The sequence below is a fragment of the Strix aluco genome, chromosome 4 (genome assembly GCF_031877795.1).
Source record: "Strix aluco isolate bStrAlu1 chromosome 4, bStrAlu1.hap1, whole genome shotgun sequence".
NCBI lineage: Eukaryota > Metazoa > Chordata > Aves > Strigiformes > Strigidae > Strix > Strix aluco.
The window spans coordinates 24662939-24683762 of NC_133934.1; the positions used below are offsets into that span (position 1 = coordinate 24662939).

Genomic DNA, 20824 nt, shown 5'->3' on the forward strand with positions numbered 1-20824 from the left:
TGACTGAATGGGCTATGTTCCTCAGGGGCTAATAGTTCAGGGATTAGTAAGCCGAAGGCTTTCTATGTCTGATAAGGGGTGAGGGAGAGGAAAATCTTTACACAATGAAACAAAAGTTTGATTGCTACCAACTTGGTGAAGGCATGGAACATACCAAAATCAAAACAAGATTAGCTAAAGGTCACGTATCTGTTGACATATCAAATAGAGGGGTCTAGAAGAGGGACTTCAAAAACATTGTTACAGATAGAGTGTCTCCTTAGTGAACAACTAAAAAAGCAGCCAGTCTATGGTAGGAAATATTGCAGAATGATTTGATATAAAGAACGACTTGACTCTACTGAAAGCTCCCAACCAGTCCAGCAGTGCCAGGAACAGCAGGTGACAAAAGTCAGAAACAAATCTTCAGCATCAGGAGGTATTCTGGACTGCAGGGAAAGGCCAATTCTTGGGAAAGGTCATACCTATTAATTGATCCCACTGATATATTAATTGTTTGTAATGTCAATAATATATATATTTAAATACTGGGAATACTGTATTATGGCTAGAGAAATTGTAAAACTTCCCCTCAGCATGTCACTTTAATATTAACCCCTGTAAAAAGCTCAGGGTTTGGATAAAAGTTCTGATCCATTTCAAGAGCACTGACATCGCATCAGACATTCCTGGATTTGCTTACTGCTTCTCCAGGGGATATTAGTAGGGGACAAGAACGTGATGAATGTGTGAATAGTTCCCCGGACCTGCTTAAAAGCTCATAGTCAACCCTTCTCAAAGATTTTAAAAGGGAAAAAAAAATGAGTGATTTCACTTAAGATTATTGGCATTGCCTGTTCAAGGTGTTCAAGGTGAATGAATGACAGCTTTCTGAAAGCAATGCCATTGTGCTTTTATTGTTTTCCTTTTTTAATTCTTTTTTCCCCATGTAACCTGATAACACATAACCTTGAGACCAATCAAGGGGCGCTTACAGTTCTATCCACACGTTAGCTGTAGGAAATAGCAAAATCTTACACTCGAATCGACAGAAGTCTGAGATTACACATATGCACCCCTCAATGAAAAAAACACCCAACAATGATTAGAGAGTTCAATCATTTCATCAAGAAGGTTAGAAAAGGACTCAATTAGAAACCTTTAAAAGATCTTCTGTTCATAGAGCATTATCTGTGTAATACGATGTCTTCCATCAAATAATGGACTTCACCAACATAACTGTGTTCCCTTCAGTTTATTAAGATGTAGTAACTGCTTAAAATTATTAGTTCTTATTCATTTTTTGCTCTTAATTTGTATCTTGCATACTTCTAAAAAAAAAAACCTATGAAGAAGGAAGAAGAACAGATTGATGATGCAATCAGTGAGTGAATCAATTGATTTTGTATCTCTGAATCCTCCTATGAAGATGTTATTTACAGAACAAGTGGTTACATTATTTTAGACAAATGAGCAGCACGCAGTGGGCTACTCAGGATCAGGTCACTCCTCTCTCTGAGGGCATTTGATCCAGCATCTCCTAACTCCTCAAAGTACACTCTTCCAACTTCCTTCAACTTCTCTTGCTGAAGCTTCAGCATACGACAAAGAACTATTCCATAAGGCAAATGAAGTGAGAATGTCTGTATATATTAGAAGTTACAACATGGTCTCACTAAAAAATCCGGCAGTCTGGATGTGAGGAGAAAGCAAAAGGACATTCCCTCACCTTTGCAATAAAGCAGTTATCAGGACATTTCAGATCAAGAAAGTGGACCCATGGAACAAGGTAATAGTTAGGTAGAATAACAGGTCTAACATTACAGGTTCACTTGAGCTTTTTACCTCTACAGCATGGAGTTGGGGAGAACAACTGTGCAATAGTACTCCATGTTAAACGGAGTACTATTATAAACCTCACTGTTTTATTAGGGAAGAAAGAAGTGGAAGAAATTAAGTTTCCTTTGTCACCCCTGTTTATTTCTGCCTGCTGGGTTCCAGTCAGTGCACTGTGGTCCACTCCAGCTTACATCCTTAAGATTTCGGTGTATATTGACAGAAAACTACAGTCTAAGGAACAAGAAAGGCAAGTTAACTACAAACAAAATATCTTATGAATACAAAATATGTTTAACTGATGAATAGTGAAGAACAGAAAGCTCACAAAAGCTCACAAAATCCAAGCATGTTTGAAACTTAGGAAATTTATACAAAATTGATACTGCTCCAAGATTTTTTTAATTAGTAATCATAGGCTGAAAGCTTTTTAATGTACTGTTTTGGCCCAGAGAGGCATAAATCTGATTTTTATTTATTTTTTAGACCTGAAAAGACATCTTTATAAAGAATATCCTCTGAGGATAGATTTTTGTAGCAACCATTCTTTCTTCCTCCTCAGGATGAGCTACTTTACCTTTCTTCTTTCACATCACCTTCGAGGAGGCCTAATTTCTTCAACCTACAGGGATTTTCACTAATCCCCCTGTGAGATTATCAGAAAACCCACATTCCTGCCCTGTGAAGGTTGTATGTTGTACAATTTATTCCTCAGAAGCACTTATCATATATTCTTCCACCCCAAAAATAAAGACTGTCAATCCTATTTTGAACAGATAAGAGCTTATTGTATTTTATTGCATTTTTACCTGGAGTTTTTTTTACCCTTCTGTAGTTTCATCATACTTCAAAGAAAGGTGTCTCTTTACTGTCTATTGCTGCCAGCCCTTACTTAATAAATCTACTCCTATGCTGAGAAATGTAAAGGACTTCTGTGATTTAAATTATATTATACTGTATATTTTTCAGATCTGAAAAAAATAAAGTTCTTTAAAGTAATTATCTGTGGAAGATACCTTTCCAACAGGACTTGACTATGATGTGTTATTCATTTCTAATCCCAGCCAAATCTGCAGACTTGAACCACTTTGGGAGGATTTTTTAAATATAAATTATTGCTTATTCTTAAATATGACTCTTTGTGTCTATGAAGTTTTGCATGTTCAGGGAATCAATCTCAAGATTTCTTTCTATGTGGTTTTATTGTGTATTTTTATCTGTGCCTCTGTCATACATATTCAGTGTTCCTAACACAAGTTCAGTGTTTGGCACCTGGGTGCTGGAGAACTGAGTACTGTGGTTTGGATGTTGTTTTCCTCCCACTTCATTAAGTTACTTCTTATTTTCATTCTTAAACTTTATGGGTTTTGTTATCAAAACTATCCATCAAAATTTAAATCTTACTAGAATAGTTGTATTTCCCTCATGGATGGGTGAAAAAGGAAAGTTCACTGAAAATTGTTTTAAATTAAGAACTCTTTTTTAAATAAAGATCTTCACTTTTAGCTCTGAAAACAGTCAAAAAGATAATACTGTTCAACAAAATCCATTCCAACACATATTTTTTAAACAGTTCATAAGGGTATCAACGGGAAAAATAGCAACCTATAGAAGTTTCCCGGTAATATACAGTTAACTCATTCAGCATGTAATGCTTTTATACACATAGTTTATTTGGATCCATGATTCAGCATTTCTGATATTACAAATCTGTATCAAACTGATAGGTCTTCTTATTTCTCATAAACGCTTTTTAAGGGCAGAATGATAGTGAAACAGAGTTAAGCGTATGCAGAGTGATAGAGTGCTCTCATCACATTACTTCAAGCTGCTATGGTTTATCACTTTGCCTCAGAAAGCTTGCAAAATACAGCAAATCAAATCTGTTTTTAAATGCCTGTCTACCTCTGATTTGTTCCACAATTCAGGGAAAAATTCTTCTTGACATGTTATATTGCAGACATGGTACCAAAGACAAAAAAATTTATATGAATGGTAAGCGACACTTTGTGGTAGATAGTCAGGATCTTCTGGATGAAATTAAAAGTGAACAGTTGTTATGTTATTGACCTGACCTCTCCAAATCTGAAATATGCATTGCTCAAAAGACTTATTTTCTTAAATGATCTTAAATCTTCTTAAACTCTTAAGAAGCCTGTCTGTCTAGTATGTCATGTTTTAACCCCAGCCAGCAACTAAGCACCACACAGCTGCTTGCTTACTCCCCCCACAGTGGGATGGGGGAAATAATCAGTAGAGTAAACATGAGAAAACTCATGGGTTGAGATAAAGACAGTTTAATAAGTAAAGCAAAAGCCATGCGTTCAAGCAAAACAAAACAAGAAATTCATTCACTACTGCCCATCAGCTGGCAGGTGCTCAGCCATCTCCAGGAAATCAGGGCTCCATCACATGTAACAGTTACCTGGGAAGATAAATGTCATCACTCCAAACATCCCACACTTCCTTCTTCTTTGCCCAGCTTTATATGCGGACCATGATATCATGGGGTATGGAATATCCCTTTAGTCAGTTGGGGTCAGCTGTCCTGGCTGTGTCCCCTCCCAGCTTCTTATGCACCCCCAGCCTACTCACTGATGGTGTAAGAATTAGAAAAGGCCTTGACTCTGTGTAAGCACTGCTCAGCAGTAACTAAAACATCCCTGTATTATCAATATTTTTTCCAGGACAAATGCAGAACATAGCCTGGTGCTAGCTGCTGTGAAGAAATTAATTCTATTGCAGCCAAAACCAGCACATTCTCCATCCCTTAATTCCATACCATTTATGTATCCAATACAACCTCATTAACCACCATCCCCTTCCCATGGTTTGATATAATACACAGATATCATTCCCTTAGTCTATGGATCACCCCTGTGATACATCCATAAAATGTCCAAAAAGGTCTACAAAATGTCCATTGATTTCACTTAGTCCATGACTTTGGGCTTCATCTGTTATGGTGGTCACTCAGGACAGGAGAGGTGGTGCGTTGCGTGGAGTTATTTGGCACCAAAGCCAGCTCAGGTCGGGTTGCTGCTGCACTTGCACTGCTTCTTGTAGGACTTGTCCTCCACTGGTTTGGGTGGTTCCTGTTATAGTAATTGCTATAACATGCAACTCAAATCATGGGTTACAACAGTTTAAAGGTATTTCCATTACAATCTCCACCCTGGTCCCTTTGGACCAGATCATAGAGTTTAACATTGCAATGAACTCCTCCCCTTGCCCCTGCTGCAGCATAGACTTATCCACAGCCACAGTCACTCTGAGGTGCACCTGTTCCAACACGGCCTTGGCCATGGGCCTTCAGAGATATACCTGGTCCAGTGTGGCTTTACCCACAGCCATAGTCCCTTCAGAAGTGAATCTGTTCCAACATGGCCTTACCCATGGCTGCAGTCCCTCCAGGGGTGTACCTGCTCTGTCATGGGCTTATCCATGGCCACACGCTTTGAGGTGCTCCAGCAGGACCTCATGCACAGCCACTGATGCTTCAGGGTGTACCTGCTGCAGCATGGACAGGTCACAGTCCATTCAACTCAAGTTCACACTGGAGTTCCAGCCTGTCCTGTACAGCAGCACAGGAACAGCAGTGATGCCCTGGCAATCTGCCAGCCCAGGTGCATGGCCATTGCTGTTATCAAAATGTTCCCAGGCACAGCAGAGTAAGATGATAAGCGGTACAGCAAACAGCAAGGAGCAAAAGCAAAAAGCAGCCACTAACAAGCACAAGACTAATATACAGTAAGGCAAGCAAGCCCCATGGCAAACACAGAAGCCTGTCAATTAATAGCTAAACAGCAATAACAGCTATAAATTCAGTCTAGCACATTCCAAACAAATCTGTTGTTATCTCAAACTCTTCATACCTCACATTGGGCACTAAAAAGGACTGTTGTGGTTTAACCCCCGCAGCAACTACAAACCACACAGCTGCTTGCTCACTGCCTCCTGGTGGGATGGGGGAAGAGAATTGGTAGAGAAAAAGTGAGAAAACTTGTGGGTTTTCTGCACAGAAGACATTTTCTTAAATGATGGTATTTTTGAGAAGCCTGTCTGTCATCCGTTATACAAAAAAGGTGAACCGCAGATGTTCAATTTACCTTGACAAAAAGTAAGAATGGCCCTTTCAGGGTAAAACTTTTTCTTTATACAGGCAAATAGAAGGCTTACCTAAGAACAAAGACTTATTTGCAGTTTGGGAAAAAAAAAAAACCAACAAACAAACAAACAACAAACCAAAAACCAACGCATCATTAGATCCATGCTTATACTGTTCATTTCTACAGTAAATTTGATTTAATGTTTTATTCTTCTTTCAATATGGGTGTAAAAAACTTCTCAAATCTATTTAATAGCAACCTTCAAATACTTAAAAGGAAGTTACCAAGAAGATAGAGCCAGACTCCTCTCTGTAGTGCATGGCAGGAGGTTGAAAGACAATGGACATTGAACCAAGAAAGATTGTGACTGAATACAAGGAAAAACTTTGTGATCTGGAGACTGGATACAAGTTAAAACTGGGCAGTGGAAAAAGCTGCCTAGAAGAGCTGTGGAGTTTCCAACATCAGAGGTTTTCACAACCCAACTGGATTAAATCCTCAGTAATCTAGTCTGATCTCACAGCTGGCCCTCCTCTGAGCAGGAGGTTGGGCTACAGCCCTCCTGAGATCCCTTCCAATCAGAATTATCCTGTGACCTTATGAAGTTTTTGGAAAGACATATTGTCTTTGATGAAGTCTAGGTTGCGGCCTTAAGTATGTCATAGGCTATTCACACATTCTAAACCATACCTGTTTCCACTGAAAATTCCCATTACTTTCAACTGAACCAAGAAACTGAAACACACCAGAAATCACATTTCAGTTGAGGTACCTCTGTGGCCTCTGAAAAGCACAAAATTTTTTCAGGGGTATCATTCAGCTTCATGTTAGCAACCTCCTTCACCAAACTATAACAATCAGGATTAAATACCTAATTGAGTGCCACTACACTACCAGAGGCTTCCCTCACTGCTACCCACCCTCCCAGAGTTCTGCTGCAAGACCATAGTAGCAATTCTACTGGACAAATGAAATCTCACCAAGAGGTGGACAAGTCAGAATCTGATGACTGCACTGCAAATCATAGTTACAGAGTATTTAAGGGTCTGGTGGAAGAACCAGGATATCTCGTTACTTAGATTTTTCTAACACACATGCAATCCAGTTTTAAAATAGTTGTAATGCTTTAGAGGTTCTCATGTATAAAGAAAACATGTTTGTGTACATATTTAATCCAAAAGAGGTACAAGGATGTGTAAGAATGGAGTACAAAAGTAATAAGCAATAATAAAAGAAAAATCAAGACTAGTTCACTTGGCTAGATAAATTAACCATATTGTCTTCAGTGAACCTACTTTTGACAGGACTAAGACTTGTCAGGCTTGCTCTGTCTAAGCCTTGTTTTTTGTTTTTTTTTTTTTCAAATGACCAGGTGACTATAACTACTTCTATTTCTGGTTAACTTTTTATGGTACAACCATAGTTTTTATACAGATAGTAACAAGTAGCTATTATGTAAAATGAGATATTTATGATTACAACATAATAATGGAGTAAGCAAAAATACAGGCCTGGTGGAGGCCTTGAGAAGTGGGAACACTGGCCATGGTGTGCAGGACTACAGGCATGGGATGATAGGAGATGGAGAGCCAACAAACACTGGAGACCCCAAGGATGGGGGTCTCATTGGTGGTCAGTTAAAGAAATGGAGCTGGAAAAAAAAAAAAAAAAAAGCTTTAGGGGTAATAAAGAGAACAAAGAATAAGTTAGCAAACATAAAAAATAACAAGTGGATCCTAGAATAACAAAGAAGCCATCAACATCACTTTCCTCCCAGCAAAGGACTTGCTGCTAATGACACACTGTACTCCCCTCCACCAACATCCATGCACACACCAGACTGAAATCATTGACCTTAGGACCCAGAAAGGCAGTAGCAGGATGAGCAAGGGGTAGTTACTAGCATGTCTATATGTAAAAGCTTTAACTGGACTGCTTTACTGAGACTTTTCCATTCTAATTTTCTTTCATCTTTTGTAATAATTAGATGTGGACTAATGAGGATTCCTTGATTAAACCATTAAGATTTCAATTATACTAATAATAAATTCTTGGCTTTATATATGTAAGTTCCATTTTTGCTCATAACATGATTTTGAGCATAATGAGTTATATGAATATCTATAGAGTTCTTGGTAGTAGTAAAACCAGAAGCAGCTTAGTTATTCTGTATGCAAAGCAAATTCAGCGCAATGATTAGTACAGCTTTCATCTTATTCCAGTAACTATGAATTAGAGATAAAAAAGCATATCCCAGCTGAAGCAATAATGTTTTGTTCCTCTGGTTACCCTGCAGATAAATGTGATTTTATTCAGTTGACCTCCAATGTTTCTGCAATGAAATTGTGATTAATATGCTGTGCATATAATTTTAATTTGCTGTGAAAAGGAACCAGTGTGTGGTTAAACAGTCTTTCATCTGGGCCTTCATCACTGTGCTGGTGCAACTTTAGTCAGTTACTAGAAATAACGTGGAACCTATAGCTGTATTTTATGAATGTGAACAGAGATTAGTCTACTTCTCACTGTATCTCCAATGAAAATGAACCATGCTAAATAATACTTTACAGACTTTTTATTTTGGATTATGAATGTAATTTGAATAAAATATAACAAGTATATAGTCATTTTTCAACAGTGAAATGATAATCAAGAGGAATAATATATAGCTCCTAACTGCAAGGATTTATTTTTTTAAGATATACTCATAACCAAAATCATAAACTAAGAAAGTGTTAAACTGTTTTCCTGAACTTATGATTTTAATTTGCTGCACTGAAGTTCTTCTATTTAACATTCCATTTCTGTGATAGGTGAGAAGAAATACAACTTTTTCCACTAACATTTAAGATAGAATTTAATGCACAGAAATTTTCTGGGAAGAAAACAGCTTAGGAGATCCTCCTTCAGATATCAAGTAGTGTTGTCAATGTGCTCATAGGTCTTTCTCAAAGGTCTTCTTATAGAACTGCTCTGATCTATTTTGCTGCATTAGGATTCTGAATGAGGAAAGCAGCAGATACAGCATGGAAGTAAACACAAAAGCATTTTCTTCATACCATTCTGAAAAACAGTATTCACAACCTGAGGCTGTTCCACAGTTCTTGCTTCATAAATTTTATTTCCCACCTACCATTCAGCAGCAGCATAGGCTTGTATCTCTGATAGCTCTTGTGGACATTCTGCCACCATCACAGGCTTATTGAAGAGACATTTCTGAAATTGTGTATTAGGCATTGGAATGGGCTTCCCAGGGAAGTGGTGGAGTCCCCATCCCTGGAGGTGTTTGAGAGTCGGGTTGACATAGCGCTTAAGGATATGGTGTAGTTGAGAACTGTCGACTCACAGTGATTACAAAGATGCTGTGAGGCTGTGCAGGGCAGAAATCAGGAGGTCTAAAGCCCAGCTAGAAATTAATCTGGCTTCAGCAATCAAGGACAACAAGAAATGTTTCTATAAGTATGTCAACAGCAAAAGAAAGACCAGGGAGAGCCTCCATCCCCTGCTAGACACAGGAGGAAACGTGGTAACAAGTGATGAGGAAAAGGCTGAGGTGCTTAATGCCTTCTTTGCCGCAGTCTTTAATAGCAAGACTAGTTGCATTGAGGGAATCCAGCCTCCTCATCCAGAAGACAGAGACTGGGAGAACGAGCCCCCTGCAAGCCAGGAAGAGATAGTCAGTGACCTACTGCATCACATAGACATACACAAGTCTATGGGACCGGATGGGATACACCCAAGGATGCTGAAGGAGCTGGCTGGGGTGCTTGTCAAGCTGCTTTCCATCATTTACCAGCAGTCCTGGCTGACCGGAAAGGTCCCGACTGATTGGAAATTGGCCAAAGTGACACCCATGTATAAGAAGGGTCGGAAGGATAATCTGGGAAATTACAGGCCTGTGAGCTTGACTTCGGTGCCCAGGAAGCTGATGGAGCAGCTCATCCTGAGTACCATCATACAACACACGTGGGACAACCAGATGATCAGGCCCAGTCAGCATGGGTTTAGGAAAGGCAGGTCCTGCTTGACAAACCTGACCTCCTTCTACAACAGGGTGACCTGCTTATTGGATGAGGGAAAGGCTGTGGATGTTGTCTACCTTGAATTTAGTAAGGCCTTTGACACCGTTTCCCACAGCATTCTCCTGGCAAAACTGGCTGCTCATGGCTTGGATGGGCACACGCTTTGCTGGGTAAAAAACTGGCTGGATGGCCGGGCCCAAAGAGTTGTGGTGAATGGAGTTAAATCCAGTTGGCGGCCGGTCATGAGTGGTGTCCCCCAGGGCTCAGTTTTGGGGCCACTCCTGTTCAACATCTTTATTGATGATCTGGACGAGGGGATCGAGTGCACCCTCAGTAAGTTTGCAGACGACACCAAGATGGGTGGGAGGGTTGATTGGCTCGAGGGTAGGGAGGCTCTGCAGAGAGATCTGGACAGGCTGGAGCAATGGGCTAAGGCCAACGGTATGAGTTTCAATAAGGCCAAATGCCAGGTCCTGCACTTTGGCCACAACAACCCCCAGCAGCGCGACAGGCTTGGGGAGGAGTGGCTGGAGAGCTGCCAGTCAGAGAGGGACCTGGGGCTGTTGATTGACAGCCGGCTGAACATGAGCCAGCAGTGTGCCCAGGTGGCCAAGAAGGCCAATGGCATCCTGGCCTGTATCAGAAATAGCGTGGCCAGCAGGGACAGGGAAGGGATCTTACCCCTGTACTCGGCACTGGTGAGGCCGCACCTCGATTACTGTGTTCAGTTTTGGGCCCCTCACTAGAAAAACGACAATGAATTACTCGAGCGTGTCCAAAGAAGGGCAACGAAGCTGGTGAAGGGTCTGGAGCACATGTCTTACGAGGAGCAGCTGAGGGAACTGGGGTTGTTTACTCTGGAGAAGAGGAGGCTGAGGGGAGACCTCATCGCCCTCTACAACTACCTGAAAGGAGGTTGCAGAGAGCTGGGGATGAGCCTCTTTAACCAAGTAATAAGCAATAGGACAAGAGGTAATGGCCTCAAGTTGCGCCAGGGAAGGTTTAGACTGGATATTAGGAAGCATTTCTTTACAGAACGGGTTGTTAGGTGTTGGAATGGGCTGCCCAGGGCAGTGGTGGAGTCCCCATCCCTGGAGGTGTTTTGTTGACATAGCGCTTAGGGATATGGTGTATTTGGGGACTGTCAGTGTTAGGTTAATGGCTGGACTAGATGATCCTCAAGGTCTTTTCCAACCTAGATGATTCTGTAATGTCTTCCAGAATAAATAAGTGGAAGAGCAAAAATGCCAGTGACTATCCAGTAACTCCTCCATAAATGGTGATTGGGAGAGGAGTTAATAATTTTATTCAAAAAGTATGAACTGAAAGAAGTTTCAGTAGATGTAATATATACAACTCTCCAAGCTCATAGTCACTGTATATTGAAAATACAGAAATACAAAATTGAAAGTTCAAAAATTTTTTTCCAAATTTAGGTTATAATTAAATGTTAATGGGATTACAAATGGTCTACTACCAAACCAAGTTGAAATCTAAAATAAAATAGTACAACTTTCTAAAAGATACCTGTCAATGTAAATCCTCCATTCAGCATTACATAGACTGTGAAAACAATGATAATCATAGTCTCTCAGACATGAAGTCCCTGATGCTTATCATGTTCTAACTTAAACGTCTTTCACAAACCTCCCAAAGAGTAACCTCTTTATTCACTGAAAATATCATCTAAGAACGTAAGAAAGCTCAACTGTCCAAGATCAATGGTCTTTATCCTGTATCTGATAGCAGCAACAAGACACTCCATTTACAAACAATACAACCGCCTAACCTCTATCATTTCCTTCATATCCTCTAAGCAGTCACAATCATTTGAGATGTACATTCCTGCATATTCACTTCAATAAACTCTGTTTATGAATCTCTTGTCGGTGAATGTGCAGTCCCATTCTGAACTTGATGATATCCTTTGGTATCCAGATGCAACTCTAGAAATAATTTCCCTTTCTGTGAGTTTCTAAGTATTACTCCCTTTACTCCTTTTTCTCACACCTCTAGAATTTTTTCTTACTTTTCTTCTGCTTAATGTTCAACCTTTTACTTCTTCAAATGGCTCTTAGAATGCAACCCTACATTTCATTTTCTCTGTAGTCTATGGAAAATAAACAATCATGAAATCTACAATCCACAAAGTAGGAGATGATGACTCTATAAATATCTGGCAGATTTCTGGCAAAGTGGTATTCAAAGATCCCTCACATGGTTCATGACAAGAGCAGATATTCTAAGACTCCATAATTTATTCCTGGTCTCAATAAAAAAATTAATCTGTATTTTATTTTCACCCCATCCTAAATACTAGGATTTTTTGAAACATCCATGTTTCTTTTCTTTAAAACAAAAATAATTTGAAATGTTAGATCTCCTCTGAGGATGTCATTCTCAGCAAAGGGAAATTCATAATGAATGTTCATTAATGTTCTTTATCAGTTCATTAAAGCTGCTTGTGCACTATGTTTATTAACATCTTTGATAAACATTTGGATTTGTTGTGCATGAACTGCTGATGAATAGTCATTAAACTGTCCCTAAGTTTATTCATTATGACTGCTTATTAATTTCTCATGAATTATTATAAAATTCAAGCTGCTCTAGCAGTCATCCATAAACAAAGAACAATCATTCACAGTATGTATTACTTATTAGATATAAATTTAAAATACAAGCTTATTTCTAATGATTAATGCATAGAAAATGTACTTTGTCTGGCAGTAACTTAATCAAATCTAAGGCAATTTCAGAGAAAACTACTGAAAATTATGTTATCATTTGGAGTTACACTTTCACTTACAAATCATCTGACAGCCAAATTCAATCCACATTGCTGCAGAGTAGCACTTAACTTCTTGAGTATGTGTGTAAAGATGTCCACATCTGTCTAGCATGTTGAACACCTCTCTTCTCTGTATTGCTAATATCAGGGGAACACTTTCTGCTGGGAGAATTGGTAGCTAACACACACTCTTCACACATTTATATTAACTAAATGCAAATGTAATGCAAAAACTTGTGCTCAAAAAAATCCAAACACATCAGAACTACAGCAACCTATACAACTTTAATTTCCTTGTCCTGTGCACAGCTGTCATTACTCAGTCACGTTTTTCCTTATCAAATTCCATAGCCTCCGGTGCAAAGTGGCTCTATATTACTTTGACTGTAGGACAGAGCAGAAATTTCTGAACTAGATTTATATCATTTAGATTGTATACTGATAATAATTTAGTGTGCTGGGTTCATGTGTGGTGGGGTTTTGGTAGCAGGGGAGGGGCTACAGAAGTGGCCCCCTGTGAAAAGCTTCTTGAAGCTCCCCTGGCTCCAAGTGGGCCCCGCCTCTGGCCAAGGCCGAGCCAATCAGTGATGGTGGCTGCGCCTCTGCAATAGTGTATTTAAGAAGGGGACCTGGGAGGAGGAAGGGGGAGTTATGAGGAGGAGTTATGAGAAATACACCTATGTGAGGTCAGTGGAAGAAAGGAGGAGGGAGGGAGTGAGGTGCACCGGAGCAGACACACCCCTCCCTGTATCCTGTGGTGAGATGGCAGGGCCACCCCCCTGCCACCATGGAGGTCCACAGTGGGGAGATGCTGACCTGAAGCCTGTGGAGGACCCCACACTGGAGCAGGCAGCTGCCCCCAAAGAAGGCCGGGACTCTGTGGGAAGAAGCAGCCCCCACTGTTGTAGTTCAGCACTGGGAGGACTGCAACACATGGGGACATCCCATGCTGGAGCAGCTCAGGAAACATAGCAGCCCATGGGAGGGACTCACATTGGAGAATGTTTGTGGAGGACTGTCTCCTGTGAGAGGCACTCTATGCTAGAGCAGGGGAAGAATGCGAGGAATCCTCCCCCTGAGGAGGAAGGAGCAGTGGGACTGACTGTAACCCCCATCCCCTGACCCCCTGCACCACTGCAGGGGAAGAGGTAGAAAGGTTAGGAACAAAACTGAGCCAGGGAAGAAGGGAGGGGTGGGGGAAGGTGTTGCTTCTCACTGAAATACTCTGTCTGTTAAGTGTTGTCATTGTTAGTGTTTGAATTAAAGTGATATCCTTGTTTTAGTTCTCCTAATGAGTCTGTCTTTTGCCCATGACTGTAATGGATGAATCATCCCTCTCTGTCCTTATCTCGATTCCTGCTGACTTTTGTTTTATTTTCTCCTTCCCATTCCTGAGGGGGAAGGGGTGAGTGAGCAGCTGTGTGGTGCTCAGTTGCCCTCTGCGCTCAAAACATGACATTCAGGCCTTGTTGCTCCATGCTGTGGCAGATACATCAGTGCTTACCATTTGGATAGTTCAGATATAGAAAACTTAAAGCTAGCTCAGATATGTCTACACTGCTTAGGTATCTGTAGTCATTTTCACTGCGCTTACACCCATTATAATGCTGTTCTCATTAAAATTTTACGCTACTAATGAAACAATGAATATTTAGCATTTGTCCAGTTTTGATTGATAAACCTTGACTCTAATTTTTTGGTTTGATTGGTTATCATAATAGAGAGTATTTTTCAGAAATATCACAATGAAAACAGAGTGCAAGTAAAAGAATGTAGTAAGTCACTGTATCACAGTCTCACAGCAATTGCTGCAACTGGGAAAAAGTCAGGTAGGCTAGGCATGAGAAATTCTATAGAAATGTCAAAAAGATGCTAGCAAATTCATAAAAAGCGTTCACACAGGGTAATTTCTGAAAGACTGGACAGTAACAAAAGAGAGAACTTCCAGCACAAAGAACACAATCACCATAAAGGGCTCACAGAACAAACAGGTAATGTGGTTTTGTTTTTAATAAGCTCAAGTTTGATGAAATTCTGTAACAAAATTCAAACTTAGATGAGATCCTTCGGGCCTCATCATCAGTATATTAGTTTCACAGTATGGTATTTTCACAGACTTCAACCGTACCTTCTAATCTCCAGCAATACATTTGTATAAGCACGTATCATGTACACTAATAAATATTCAGCCATTCAGTAATGTCATTGTTTTCTATTCCTCAATAGACTACTCAGAAGTAATTTAAAATGAATGAGACAGAAAACATGTACTCTTCTTATTTCTCTTTTATAAAAACAGTAGTTAGTACTCCCTTTCCTCCCCCTAAGGACCTGATTTATTCACATAGAAAGAAGATACAGGACTTCAGGCTTTAAGCTTTTCTCTCCTGCAGCCCATCCAGGGCCATCCACATCTCAGATCTGATGCACAGTATCTGCACTACTCACACCACCATTCAAAATGACTTGTAAATAAGAACATCCATTGGAGTTCTAGTAGATTTCTGTTAAAATAAATGAGAAGAAAATCTATATTGGAGAGGGTTCAATCTAATTGCTTCTCTTTCCTTTATCTTACGTTTTGTAGCCTTTTTTTAATTACCTTTTCTCTTCTTACTGGAGTCCCAATTTTATTCTTTGTTTTCCACAAATGTATTTCATCCCCTTTCCCTTCTTTTCTTTTTCCAAAACCTAAACCAGAAAGAAACTCAATGTTTTGTTTGAATTCACTCCATCAAATCAAATAAAATTAATAACTTGAATTAAAAAATGCAATCATTAATATTCTAAAATAAGACCATACTAAGAAATTTATGTGGGCATATGAAAACTAATAAGCTTATCAGCAATCATTTATCTAAAAAGAAAGAACTTCTGATTTCTCAGTTTGTATTCAGCTGCAAAAGCTACGAACAGGGTGAGAAAGGCAAGGACTTGTCAAGCGACAGGGCAGTTAGTAAGGAGCACCCATTAACATCCTACTTCAGTGCCAGAGACCTCAGACTCCAGTGCTCCTATCTGACAGGGAGCTTGCAAAGAGTTCATGAAGGGGACAGTCCCAGCTCACATCTCCCCAATAATGTAATGAAACAAAAAGATAGTTATAATGATTTTATTGAAAAATTCAGTTTTAATACCCAAGTATATTTATGTCAGTACACATATGATTTAAAAAGCTGAAAGTGTGCTGATTGCAAAAATCTCCTTTAATAATCTAACAGCTTTATAGCATTTTAGCATCTAGTCCATAATACAGAAATAAAAAAAAAAAAAGGGGGGGGCATTTGCTTTCAATATTTGAAGCAAAAGCAGTGTTGATGACAGTTAAGATCATACTTCAAAAGGCAGTATGAGCTAAAGCTACTTAATTTAATAAATTAAGCACTTTTATCATTATTTAATTATCTAAGAGTAATCAAAAGTGATAACTGCATTTTCATAGATAAGGAAGTAATTCGAGAAACAAGGCTGATTGAGCAAGACTACACCTCATGGATTCTTTTTCTGGAATAAGATAATTTGACAAGTATCATTTGGAAGAGCAAATCATTAAAATGTACACATGTGGAAGTGGTAGCTGCAAATTAAAGTAAAAAAAGACTTAAGTAATCAGAAAATATACTTGGAAAGACTTTTTTTAACCACTGGAAATCTTCATTAAAAGATCAAAGTCCTTTCACACATGTGGGCACTTTTTTTCTTGTATTATAGACTAACCTTCATTTTGTTTGTCGATTACATGGTTAAAGGTAGAACAGACAGTAGCTCTTCCATATTTATCCAACACTTCTGTAAAATGCTTTTTCAGGTGCTAGGAGAAGACGACTAGACTTTCTTGGGGGAGGGGGATTTGTCTGACACTGAGTGGAAATTCAAATGGTTCCAACACCTTCCACACTGATTTAGAGAAGAAAATACTGGGATTTAGAGACATGTTAGATTTGAGAGCCTGGATTCATTCATGGTTTATCTACACTAAAAATAGAGCATTTGTGTTTGTGAAAGCACACCCTTATACGAGCAAATTTCAAAAGGATGACAAAACATTGCTTCCAATTATTTGTGTCAAAAGTATGCATTGTCTACCAGGAATTTAACCTAAGTCAATACACTTCCGTGAAATGAACTTTTTAGTCTCAGTATCTTTTTTTTTAAAAAAAAAAAAAATCAAATAAAAAATTACACTTAGAAAAAGTTGCTGAGTCACATACTCCAACATCTGAAAAAATCAACAATACTTCCTATACAGTAAGAGCTAATGTTTGCTTAACTGAATTAGAGACTATTCAAGTTTTCCCTTGCCTTTTTGTTAAGCATTAGAAGCTGAACATTTTTCAAATACTGGTGAAATTTAGAATTATTTTCTTTTCCATGCTACATCTAATTTTCCATCCTGAGGGACATTGTGCCCTACACATGCTCTCTGTAACATAAAATGTTAAAAAGGTTTAGAAGGAAAAACTGCTAGGAGAGGTAGATTGCCCAGCTGGAAGGACTTGAGGAGTAACGAAGCTTCAGAAGTTCGGAGATGGGTATTTTAGTGAAAGGCACTGGGTGTAATAATATTGACCACTAAGAAACACCTACTTGGGACTACAGCTGAGGAGGAGAGAGGTATTGTATCTCTTTACCCTCCCCAATGCCACTCAGAAATGTCCAGAGCTCCACGCCTACTCACACTTCCCACCCTCCCCTCTGGAGTCCATAAAGCATCATTGCACTATGGAGGAGGACTTTGCACAAACAGACAAAGGAGTACAGACAGTACAATTATCTCCCCTCAATATATTTAAGTAATTTCCAGTCTAAAATTTGTTTTTCTCTCCCTCAAAGTTTGCCTTCAAGGTTTAGAAGCCTTCTCCTGAGGAGTGTGCAACAGTTTTGACCTTATCCCAGCAACTGACAGCACACTGTAAGAAGGGAAATATCCAGAAAATTATCTGGGTGGTAGAAATGACTAATTTTTTGTCCTTTTCTTTCTGAACAGAAGATTATCTGAGTGACCAAAGACAGATAACATGATCCACAGCAGGAAGAATGAGTTCAGAGACTTCTGTAACTTCCTTTGAAAACCTATCGAATCACCTCAGACAGCAGATCACCCAGCTGAGACAAGAATACGTAGTAGTTGATGGCTAACCTCTATCTTAAGCATGAGTGGATTCATGCATGGTGAGTGAAGTCTCCCTTTTCCCCCTGTTCCCCATCCTCAGTGTTGCTTTGATTTATGAAACAAAACAAAAAAAAAAAACAACCAACAAACAACTCTGAAGTCAGATAACCTTAGTTCTTGACACTGATTGAATTTATATTGGAATTAGTTGAACTAAATTAGTAATAAAGTAACTGTTGCACAAGTCCATTGTTTAGACTAAGTGAAAGAGCTAATATTCCTCAGAAAACGGCAAGAAAACTCTTTGTATTACTACTGCTTCCAGACCTGGAATGTGTCTAGTTCTAGGAAAACATACTAATTCTGGTTCATCACGCAGCAAGTTTACATCCAGAGTAATATGCTCAAACTTTCATGCTGCCATTCTCCTTTGGGAGTCATAGGACATATAGGACTTCATACTTTAGATGAACTTTTAAAGATGCCCTCTTGCTGGTCCAAATGACTAGGATTTCTCTCTGCTGCTACTTAAGCTTAACTGAGTACTAAGGAATCAAAGACAACAGTTTCAAAAACAAAAAGGGAGTCCTGGACTGTGTCAAATTTACCATTCTAAGACTGAGAACCTGGGATATCTAAACTTCTAAAACAGTTACGAAACCTTCATTCCTTTGTCTATTCCAACAATATTGTTATCTGGTACCCAATTTTACATCTGATAGTTACATATGGGGAAGATCTGTGTAAAAAAAGAAAAGAAAGGATTTAAACATGGAAAAGAAACAATAGGAAGTGGCCAACTTTTGTTTTTTGTCTCTCATTTTTTGTAAGGGAACTTGGGAGACCACAGAATGCAAAGAATAAGATGAAAGGATACAACTTACTGGTGATCCATTACAAAAAACAGGGACATGGAGACAGATAGGCACTAGAAAGTTAAGTGAAGTCAGGCATCTAAAAACATGCACAAAGTGACGTGTGAGTCAGAGATAATATTTCTTTAAAATCAGTTTTTAAAAATACCAGGATCTCCCAGTTTAGATCCTTGTTCCAGATACTCTGGATGACAAGCTCTGTGGAAGAACATAAAAAAATACAACTTCAAAATATTTTGTGTTTATTAATACACAAAAATAGTCTTCTGGCATTAATACTGCTAATTGTGTCCACAAAAAAGCCAACATGGCCCTAAAGGAAGCGGGACTCACATCAAGAACACAGGCTGTAATAAAAGCAACTTCTCTAGCATGCTTTGTTACCCTAGCGTCTCTCTCCTCACCCTTTAATCTCAGTGAAAAAAAGGGAAATTTCTTCAGTAAATGAAAATATGTAAATTAATACTCTGATCTCTGTGGATCCATAAGATGGGGTCTAATTTCAGCAGAGAAACTATCTGGTAAAAGTCAAGAGGAGACAGGGAGGATGGGACAGTCACCTCAGTTTTCCATTAAATGTGTAGTTGTACAGTAGAATAAAAGTTCTCTGCAGTCTGGCTATTCTGATGCTTACCATAATAGCAGAGACACTACTCTCACATCTCTAGATTTAAGACCAATTTCCAAGTCATTACTTTTTCTTCAGCTAGATAATATTTAAGAAAGCTAGGAAACAAAGATTTCTAGTACAAGGCTCCTAACTTGAGGAGCCAATCCTTCTGCTGATGCCAAAGAGTTATGCAGATCTATAAGCACTGGGCAGGAAAGAATAGATCATTCCAGCACTGATGCCTTCAGAAATCTTGGATGGTTACAAAAGGGTAATATTCAGAAGTGCCTTTGGAAGTTAGGAACCAAAATTCCATTAAAAGATGAAAGAACTTCTGAAGCCCAGAGTTTTAGAAAATCTTCCTTTCAAAAGCAAAGGACAGAGACATCTAGGCTTTCAGAACAAGTTGCTCTTTAAATTACTAAGCTCATCTGTCTCTAATGACTGTAGTATCTGGGCACACATTAGTCCACACTCTACACTGAGAAAGTTAAAAAAAATACATTTCTTTTTTAAACTATGAGTCATAAAGACAGAGAGGCAAAGTAATTAGCACAAGGTCATCCTGTACCTGAACTCAGAACCAAAGCTGTATCATTAAAGTTCCTAGCTCTCATCTCAGACAGTAACCTATCTTATTTCTATCTTTTAAACAAATACAAACCTCTATTTCCATCCCAGCAGAGGCTTATGCATTAGAAGAGAGGGGATTCATTCCTTGGCCACTGGATTCTTAGCAATTAATTGATATTCCAACCAAGGCTCTTTGGATTAGGGGCTGCCTTCCCCCCCCCCCCCTCCCCCCCTTAGGCATTACCTGCACATACCTTTAAGGTACACCAGAAGAACAAAACTTTTTAGAGTCTATGTGGTCCTATAGAGTGATTATGTCTTTCTTATGCCTGTGGTTCCAGTTTGCTGACGCACAAAGAACCACAATGAATTCACATGTGTAATCCCAGGTGAGTGACCAGCTCAGAAGCACGACTGAAATGCTGACTACATTGTGTGTACAAAAAGGGCTTCTCCCTTTGTGAGTCTTCCAGTGGAGAGTGAGACTGGAGCTGCATATGAACCAGTCACCACAATTTACACACTCAAATATGCAGTCCCTGGGATGTACTGCCTGATGCTAGGTCAGAGCAGAGGTGTGGCTGAAGCTCTTCCCACACCAAATGCACTTGTAAGTCTTCTTTATCATGTGAGTATGATGGTGCTGTAAGAGGTTTGAGCTGTGCCTGAAACTTTTACTGCACACAGTGCACTGGTAAGGACTCTGTCCTTGTGAACTTCTTCCTGAGAATTCTCTTTTGCAGTTTCTCTTCCCAGACACCTCTGTCTGTTTGTTCTCAAAGGGTATTTTCACATTCATAAGGGTGAGACATCTCACCCTTCTGACAACTTAGGTCACCATTTTGGAATATGTTTTGTCTTCGATCTCCTGGTGACAACTTGTGTTCTTCTGTATGTCCAAACCTTTCCTGGTCAT

General features: G+C 39.3%; 1 long non-coding RNA gene across 1 annotated transcript in view; it reads right to left on the reverse strand.

Moving 5' to 3' along the window:
• Positions 1-7555: 7555 nt before the first annotated feature.
• LOC141922238 (uncharacterized) overlaps positions 7556-20824 on the reverse strand; it is a 67124-nt gene continuing 53855 nt past the window's right edge. Inside the window, exon 4 of the long non-coding RNA XR_012622918.1 lies at positions 7556-7575. This is a non-coding gene — a long non-coding RNA (uncharacterized LOC141922238). The remainder of the gene's footprint in view (positions 7576-20824) is intronic.